The sequence below is a fragment of the Puntigrus tetrazona genome, chromosome 10, assembly GCF_018831695.1.
Source record: "Puntigrus tetrazona isolate hp1 chromosome 10, ASM1883169v1, whole genome shotgun sequence".
NCBI lineage: Eukaryota > Metazoa > Chordata > Actinopteri > Cypriniformes > Cyprinidae > Puntigrus > Puntigrus tetrazona.
Window position 1 is genome coordinate 14,738,583 of NC_056708.1, and position 6,000 is coordinate 14,744,582.

Below are 6,000 nucleotides of genomic sequence, written 5' to 3' on the forward strand. Positions count from 1 at the left end.
CTCTTATCATTAATGTAGCTCATTTTGCAGTATTTTTTTGTATTTCATTCATTACTTATCTAGTATAATGGCACTTAGTGTGCCTCACCTTAAAATAGGGGGCTTTTTGCAGCAGCTTTTGTTTATGGCCATACCACCCTGTGCACGCCTGATCTCGTCTGATCTCAGCTGCTAAGCAGAGTTGGGCCTAGTTAGTACTTGGATGGGAGACTGCCTAGGAATACCAGGTGCTGTAATTTTTTTGAGTTTTTTCACTACTTATCTAATACACTGGCCCTTAGTGTGGCCAAAGTTTGACCAGCTCTTTGCTTTCCCTTACTGATTATTTAATTCAATTGCCTTTAAAGTAGCTGTTCTTTAAACAGAGTTTGACTGTTTTGAACTACTTAACTAATGCTCTTATCATTAATGTAGCTCATTTTGAAGTATTTTTTTGTATTTCATTCATTACTTATCTAGTATAATGGCACTTAGTGTGCCTCACCTTAAAATAGGGGGCTTTTTGCAGCAGCTTTCGCTCACGTCCATACCACCCTGTTCACGCCTGATCTCGTCTGATCTCAGAAGCTAAGCAGATTTGGGCCTAGTTAGTACTTGGATGGGAGACTGCCTAGGAATACCAGGTGCTGTAATTTTTTTGAGTTTTTTCACTACTTATCTAATACACTGGCCCTTAGTGTGGCCAAAGTTTGACCAGCTCTTTGCTTTCCCTTACTGATTATTTAATTCAATTGCCTTTAAAGTAGCTGTTCTTTAAACAGAGTTTGACTGTTTTGAACTACTTAACTAATGCTCTTATCATTAATGTAGCTCATTTTGAAGTATTTTTTTGTATTTCATTCATTACTTATCTAGTATAATGGCACTTAGTGTGCCTCACCTTAAAATAGGGGGCTTTTTGCAGCAGCTTTCGCTCACGGCCATACCACCCTGTTTACACCTGATCTCGTCTGATCTCAGCTGCTAAGCAGAGTTGGGCCTAGTTAGTACTTGGATAGGAGACTGCCTAGGAATACCAGGTGCTGTAAGTTTTTGAGTTTTTTCACTACTTATCTAATACACTGGCCCTTAGTGTGGCCAAAGATTGACCAGCTCTTTGCTTTCCCTTACTGCTTATTTAATTCAATTGCCTTTAAAGTAGCTGTTCTTTAAACAGAGTTTGACTGTTTTGAACTACTTAACTAATGCTCTTATCATTAATGTAGCTCATTTTGAAGTATTTTTTTGTATTTCATTCATTACTTATCTAGTATAATGGCACTTAGTGTGCCTCACCTTAAAATAGGGGGCTTTTTGCAGCAGCTTTCACTCACGGCCATACCACCCTGTTCACACCTGATCTCGTCTGATCTCAGAAGCTAAGCAGAGTTGGGCCTAGTTAGTACTTGGATGGGAGACTGCCTAGGAATACCAGGTGCTGTAAGTTTTTGAGTTTTTTCACTACTTATCTAATACACTGGCCCTTAGTGTGGCCAAAGATTGACCAGCTCTTTGCTTTCCCTTACTGCTTATTTAATTCAATTGGCTTTAAAGTAGCTGTTCTTTAAACAGAGTTTGACTGTTTTTAACTACTTAACTAATGCTCTTATCTTTAATGTAGCTCATTTTGAAGTATTTTTTTTGTATTTCATTCATTACTTATCTAGTATAATGGCACTTAGTGTGCCTCACCTTAAAATAGGGGCTTTTTGCAGCAGCTTTTGCTTCCGGCCATACCACCCTGTTCACGCCTGATCTCGTCTGATCTCAGAAGCTAAGCAGAGTTGGGCCTAGTTAGTACTTGGATGGGAGACTGCCTAGGAATACCAGGTGCTGTAAGTTTTTGAGTTTTTTCACTACTTATCTAATACACTGGCCCTTAGTGTGGCCAAAGATTGACCAGCTCTTTGCTTTCCCTTACTGCTTATTTAATTCAATTGCCTTTAAAGTAGCTGTTCTTTAAACAGAGTTTGACTGTTTTTAACTACTTAACTAATGCTCTTATCTTTAATGTAGCTCATTTTGAAGTATTTTTTTGTATTTCATTCATTACTTATCTAGTATAATGGCACTTAGTGTGCCTCACCTTAAAATAGGGGCCTTTTTGCAGCAGCTTTTGTTTACGGCCATACCACCCTGTGCACGCCTGATCTCGTCTGATCTCAGAAGCTAAGCAGAGTTGGGCCTAGTTAGTACTTGGATGGGAGACTGCCTAGGAATACCAGGTGCTGTAACTTAATGCCAAACATCCAGGCGCTTCATCTAGCCAATCTTGGCCGTGAAAGGTGCTACTTCTTGGACTCTTTTCCACTCAACCCTTTCCACCCTGGAGGAAACGTTGAAATTTCAAAGCGAAAGTCCAAATGTCCAGGCGCTTCATCCAGCCGATCTTGGCCGTGAAAGGTGCTATTTCTTGGACTCTTTTCCTTTCAACCGCTGCCACCCTGGAGGAAATTTTTAAACTTTCAAAGCAATAGTCCAAACGTCTAGGCGCTTCATCCAGCCGATCTTGGCTGGGTTAAGTGCTGCTTCTTGGACGCTTTTCCACTCGACCATGGTAACCCTGGAGAAAATTTTTAAGAATTCAAAACTTAATGCCAAACATCCAGGCGTTTCATCTAGCCAATCTTGGCCGTGAAAGGTGCTACTTCTTGGACTCTTTACCATTCAACCCCTGCCACCCTGGAGGAAATTTTTTAATTTTCAAAACCTGAGTCCAGACATCTAGGCGCTTCATCCAGCCGATCTTGGCTGGGTTAAGTGCTACTTCTTGGATGCTTTTCCACTCGACCATGGTAACCCTGGAGAAAATTTTTAAGAATTCAAAATTTAATGCCAAACATCCAGGCGCTTCATCTAGCCAATCTTGGCCATGAAAGGTGCTACTTCTTGGACTCTTTTTCAAAGCCTGAGACCAGATATCTAGGCGCTTCACCTAGCCAATCTTGGCCGTGAAAGGTGCTACTTCTTGGACTCTTTTTCAAAGCCTGAGTCCAGATATCTAGGTGCTTTATCCAGCCGATCTTGGCTGGGTTAAGTGCTACTTCTTGGACGCTTTTCCACTCGACCATGGTAACCTTGGAGAAAATTTTTAAGAATTCAAAACTTAATGCCAAACATCCAGGCGCTTCATCTAGCCAATCTTGGACGTGAAAGGTGCTACTTCTTGGACTCTTTTTCAAAGCCTGAGTCCAGATATCTAGGCGCTTCATCCAGCCGATCTTGGCTGGGTTAAGTGCTACTTCTTGGACGCTTTTCCACTCGACCACGGTAACCCTGGAAAAATTTTTTAAGAATTCAAAACTTAATGCCAAACATCCAGGGGCTTCATCTAGCCAATCTTGGCCGTGAAAGGTGCTACTTCTTGGACTCTTTTCCATTCGAGCCCTGCCACCCTGGAAGAAATTTTTAAATTTTCAAAGCGAAAGTCCAAACGTCCAGGCGCTTCATCCCGCCGATCTTGGCTTGGTTAAGTGCTACTTCTTGGACGCTTTTCCACTCGACCATGGTAACCCCGGAGAAAATTTTTAAGAATTCAAAACTTAATGCCAAACATCCAGGCGCTTCATCTAACCAATATTGGCCGTGAAAGGTGCTACTTCTTGGACTCTTTTCCATTCAACCCCTGCCACCCTGGAGGAATTTTTTTAATTTTCAAAGCCTGAGTCCAGATATCTAGGCGCTTCATCTAGCCGATCTTGGCTGGGTTATGTGCTACTTCTTGGACGCTTTTCCACTCGAACATGGTAACCCTGGAGAAAATTTTTAAGAATTCAAAACTTAATGCCAAACACCCAGGCGCTTCATCTAGCCAATCTTGGCCGTGAAAGGTGCTACTTCTTGGACTCTTTTCCACTCAACCCTTGCCACCCTGGAGGAAATGTTTAAATTTCAAAGCGAAAGTCCAAATGTCCAGGCGCTTCATCCAGCCGATCTTGGCTGGGTTAAGTGCTACTTCTTGGACGCTTTTCCACTCGACCATGGTAACCCTGGAGCAATTTTTTAAGAATTCAAAACTTAATGCCAAACATCCAGGCGCTTCACCTAGCCAATCTTGGCCGTGAAAGGTGCTACTTCTTGGACTCTTTTTCAAAGCCTGAGTCCAGATATCTAGGAGCTTCATCGAGCCGATCTTGGATGGGATAAGTACTACTTCTTGGACACTTTTCCACTCGACCATGGTAACCCTGGAGAAATTTTTTAAGAATTCAAAACTTAATGCCAAACATCCAGGCGCTTCATCTAGCCAATCTTGGCAGTGAAAGGTGCTATTTCTTGGACTATTTTCCATTCAACCCCTGCCACCCTGGAAGAAATTTTTAAACTTTCAAAACAATAGTCCAAACGTCTAGGCGCTTCATCCAGCCGATCTTGGCTGGGTTAAGTGCTACTTCTTGGACGCTTTTCCACTCGACCATGATAACCCTGGAGAAAATTTTTAAGAATTCAAAATTTAATGCCAAACATCCAGGCGCTTCCTCTAGCCAATCTTGGCTGTGAAAGGTGCTACTTCTTGGACTCTTTTTTAAAGCCTGAGTACAGATATCTAGGCGCTTCATCCAGCCGATCTTGGCTGGGTTAAGTGCTACTTCTTGGACGCTTTTTCACTCGACCATGGTAACCCTGGAAAAAATTTTTAAGAATTCAAAACTTAATGCCAAACACCCAGGCGCTTCATCTAGCCAATCTTGGCCGTGAAAGGTGCTACTTCTTGGACACTTTTCCATTCAACCCCTGCCACCCTGGAGGAAATTTTTTAATTTTCAAAACCTGAGTCCAGATATATAGGCGCTTCATCCAGGCGATCTTGGCTGGGTTAAGTGCTACTTCTTGGACGCTTTTCCACTCGACCATGGTAACCCTGGAGAAAATTTTTAAGAATTCAAAACTTAATGCCAAACATCCAGGGGCTTCATCTAGCCAATCTTGGCCGTGAAAGGTGTTACTTCTTGGACTCTTTTTCAAAGCCTGAGTCCAGATATCTAGGCGTTTCATCTAGCCAATCTTGGCCGTGAAAGGTGCTACTTCTTGGACTCTTTTCCATTCAACCCCTGCCACCCTGGAGGAAATTTTTTAATTTTCAAAGCGAAAGTCCAAACGTCCAGGTGCTTCATCCAGCCGATCTTGGCTGGGTTAAGTGCTACTTCTTGACGCTTTTCCACTGGACCATGGTAACCCCGGAGAAAATTTTTAAGAATTCAAAACTTAATGCCAAACATCCAGGCGCTTCATCTAGCCAATCTTGGCCGTGAAAGGTGCTACTTCTTGGACTCTTTTCCATTCGACCCCTGCCACCCTGAAGGAAATTTTTAAATTTTCAAAACGAAAGTCCAAATGTCCAGGCGCTTCATCCAGCCGATCTTGGCTGGGTTAAGTGCTACTTCTTGGACGCTTTTCCACTCGACCATGGTAACCCTGGAGAAAATTTTTAAGAATTCAAAACTTAATGCCAAACATCCAGGCGCTTCATCTAGCCAATCTTGGCCGTGAAAGGTGCTACTTCTTGGATTCTTTTCCATTCAACCCCTGCCACCCTGGAGGAATTTTTTTAATTTTCAAAGCAAAAGTCCAAACGTCCACGCGCTTCATCCAGCCGATCTTGGCTGGGTTAAGTGCTACTTCTTGGAAGCTTTTCCACTCGACCATGGTAACCCTGGAGAAAATTTTTAAGAATTCAAAACTTAATGCCAAACATCCAGGCGCTTCATCTAGCCAATCTTGGCTGTGAAAGGTGCTACTTCTTGGACTCTTTCCCATTCAACCCCTGCCACCCTGGAGGAAATTTTTTAATTTTCAAAACCTGAGTCCAGATATCTAGGCGCTTCATCCAGCCAATCTTGGCTGGGTTAAGTGCTACTTCTTGGACGCTTTTCCACTCGACCATGGTAACCCTGGAGAAAATTTTTAAGAATTCAAAACTTAATGCCAAACATCCAGGCGATTCATCTAACCAATCTTGGCCGTGAAAGCTGCTACTTCTTGGACTCTTTTTCAAAGCCTGAATCCAGATATCTAGGCGCT

The 6,000-nt window shown here is 42.5% G+C and overlaps 1 non-coding gene and 5 pseudogenes across 1 annotated transcript; all 6 read left to right on the plus strand.

The window, feature by feature from the left end:
• Positions 1–120: 120 nt before the first annotated feature.
• LOC122353368 lies at positions 121–239 on the plus strand (annotated as a pseudogene).
• A 277-nt stretch (positions 240–516) lies between these two features.
• Positions 517–635, plus strand: LOC122353418 (annotated as a pseudogene).
• Positions 636–912: 277 nt separating this feature from the next.
• On the plus strand, positions 913–1,031 carry LOC122353296 (annotated as a pseudogene).
• A 276-nt stretch (positions 1,032–1,307) lies between these two features.
• Positions 1,308–1,426, plus strand: LOC122353477. The gene has a single exon (XR_006252013.1). It is a non-coding gene; the product is annotated as a 5S ribosomal RNA (ribosomal RNA).
• A 276-nt stretch (positions 1,427–1,702) lies between these two features.
• On the plus strand, positions 1,703–1,821 carry LOC122353290 (annotated as a pseudogene).
• Positions 1,822–2,097: 276 nt separating this feature from the next.
• Positions 2,098–2,216, plus strand: LOC122353266 (annotated as a pseudogene).
• The last annotated feature ends 3,784 nt before the right edge of the window (positions 2,217–6,000 follow it).